This window comes from Aegilops tauschii, chromosome 5 (assembly GCF_002575655.3).
Source record: "Aegilops tauschii subsp. strangulata cultivar AL8/78 chromosome 5, Aet v6.0, whole genome shotgun sequence".
NCBI classification, from domain to species: Eukaryota; Viridiplantae; Streptophyta; class Magnoliopsida; order Poales; family Poaceae; genus Aegilops; species Aegilops tauschii.
Window position 1 is genome coordinate 442,790,651 of NC_053039.3, and position 3,267 is coordinate 442,793,917.

Here is a 3,267-nt window from a genome sequence, read left to right on the forward strand (position 1 = left end):
AGGCGCAGGAAAGGGGGGAAGGGGGAAACCCTAGGCTCAGATGGGCCTAAGGCCCACCTAGTGGTGCGCCCCCCTCTCTCCCCCCTTGGCCGCCCCCCTAGATGCATCTAGGGCTGGCCGCACCCCTTTGGGGGGAACCCTAGATGGGGGCGCAGCCCCTCCCCCTCCCCTATATATAGTGGGGGTTTTGGGGCTGCCATAGACATGAGAACATCTCTCTCTTGGCGCAGCCCTACCCCTCTCCCTCCTCGTCTCTCGCAGTGCTTGGCGAAGCCCTGCTGGAGTGCCACGCTCCTCCATCACCACCATGCCGTTGTGCTGCTGCTGGACGGAGTCTTCCCCAACCTCTCCCTCTCTCCTTGCTGGATCAAGGCGTGGGAGACGTCACCGGGCTGCACGTGTGTTGAACGCGGAGGCGCCGTGGTTCGGTGCTTAGATCGGAATCAACCGCAATCTGAATCGCTACGAGTACGACTCCTTCATCCGCGTTCTTGCAACGCTCCCGCTTAGCGATCTACAAGGGTATGTAGATGCACTCCCCTTCCCCTCGTTGCTAGATTACTCCATAGATTGATCTTGGTGATGCATAGAAAATTTTGAATTTCTGCTACGTTCCCCAACAAGGGCATAACGTAATCTCGGTGAGACCGATTACACAAACTCGGTGGGACTGACTTTGGTAATAAGCTAACCAGAGAGTTGGTCAGACAAACTTTGTGGGACCGATTCGCTCATTTCGGTGAGACCGAAATGGTATGAAGGGGAAACAGAGAGTTTGCATTGCGAACTCGGTGGGACCGATCGCTCATCTCGGTTGGACCAAATTTTTCGAAGGGAAACAGAGAGTTTGCAATCCCATCTCGGTGAGACCGAAGTGACTAGGGTTTCTGGCAGTGGCTATGTCAAATTAACTCGGTGGCGCCGGATAGAACAAATCGGGGGGGCCGAGTTTGACTTTTTGTTTGGGACATATGTGGATATGATGAAGTGGTTGAGGGTTTTTGGTGAATATCACTAAGCATTTTGAGCAAGCAAGCCATTAAGCAACACCTCATCCCCTTTTAATAGTATTGGCTTTTCCTATGGACTCAATGTGATCTTGGATCACTAAAATGAAAATGACGAGTCTTGAGCTTGAGCCAATATGCGTCCTTAGCATTTTGAGGGGTCCACATTCCTAATCCATGCCATGCCAATCATTGAACTTCCTGAAATGATCATCTTGGAATAGCATTAGTTCAATGAGCTATATGTTGTTAGTAATTACCAAAACCACCCAGAGATAGTTGCACTTTCAGAGGGAGTGCCCACCATAGACACCACATGACATGAGATTTCAAGGAAGACTCAACAGACCGAAAGTCAACCCATGCTGAATAGTGATTTGTGTGTTGAGTACCTGGTAATTGCCCTTGATTTATAATCTTTGAATTATGAACATAGGAAATGTCTGGTGATGATAGGATCCATGAGTGGGACTACTACGGTGACGACCGAGGTATGTGCGACATGCCTCACCTGAAAAATGGTAGGTTCTTCACCATCAAGCTGGACGAGACCTTCTATGTTTTTACAGTACGTAACGATGACAAGTATTTTTTCGTAATTAATCATGACTTGTGCTTCTGTGCTTCAAAGTGTAATTAACATTTTTACAATTTGACTAGTGCATCCCCTGCCATGCAAGACAGTATGTCTCGGAGAAGCTCGATTTTGAAGATAGTGAGAATATGGAGATGAGGAAAGCTCACCTTAGGACTAAACATGGTTGCGCTTTTTAAGTTAAGCTCTACAATGCAGTTAATCACTCACATTTTGGTAGCTCAAATAGGGGAGCTCTACGCAAGGCCTATGGCTTTCAGGAGAATATACAAATAACCTTCGATATTCGTCCTGAAGATGATATTGAAGATAATATCGACATTTTGGTGGATGTGGATATGCTTTCAGTTCTACCTCTATGTGAGTTTTTTAAACAAATTTGTTAAGTAATTTATATTTTTTCCTTTAAATATAGTTGGCGTTCATCCCTACTAAACTTGTTTATTTATAACGGACAGCTTATTTCTTTTCTTCAAGAAATACTCGGAAGGCTGTAGACAAGATGTACTAAAGTTATGGCTCCGAGCTAACTTGTGAGGAGAAACGATCTCTTGTCTCATTCATAAATGACGTTGAGACTTCCAAGACCAATTATCAAATTAGCCAAAATTATAGTGGATATGTACCACTAGTCCATGAGTTGCAAGATGGTAACTTCATTACATAAACATGGTATGATTTTGTTAACTATGGTTGCATACATTCTTCTTAAGTAAATTACATTGTTAACTATATAGGTTACTATTATGTTCTTCAATAGAAACTCTCGAAGGATGTTGTGCCTGACATGATGTTTACCAAAGGTCATATGCATATGGTTAGCTTACGACCAACTCTACCGATGGCCTACCACAGTGCATACTCGATTTCTCTAAAAGATTAAAGGCTCGATATCAAAGAATGGAGCAAAGTAATGAATGTGCGCAGGCAACCAATTGGACACAACATGAATGTGCGCAAGCCACAAGTTGGAGACAGGTGGATCTCTATTCTCCATTATGGACACGGATCAGTTTACTTGTTTTATGCTATTTTACCCAAGAGAGAGGAGTAGGTCATAGGTACAATGATGATGAGTTATTTACCTTAGGATGACTACCTAGCGAGTGTTGGTTAACTTGTGATGTGTGCTATGTTGATGGTCAGTTATTCTATGACTCCAGATGATGATTGAGTTGTTATATGACTACCATGATCATGATGAAGCGGTCGTACTACTTCTCATGTGCTAGAATAATGATGAGTTCATTCATTCGACACTTGTGTGCCGTCCCTTCATTCGACACTTGTGTGTCGTCCCAACTTCATATCGTCCCACTAATTCAACTTGCTCACTTGGATCCATCCACTTTAATCTAATCCGTGTTTCTTCCACAATCTTTTCATTCCTATTGTATAAAAAAATGTACAATGATGTGTAAATGCAATATAAATAAAAAAATGAAATAGCAATAATAACAGTAGCTAGCGTGGGGATAATAAGTGCGCTGCTGATATTTAACAGTAGCGGGGGCAAGCCCGACGCTACTCCTACCATCAGTAGCAGTAGCGTGGGGTCAGAAACGCGCTACTGCTAACAATTAGCTGTAGCGCCGTAGAAGTAGCGCGGTACCCCACGCTACTGGTAGACCTAAACCCCACGCTACTACTAGAATTTTTCCTAGT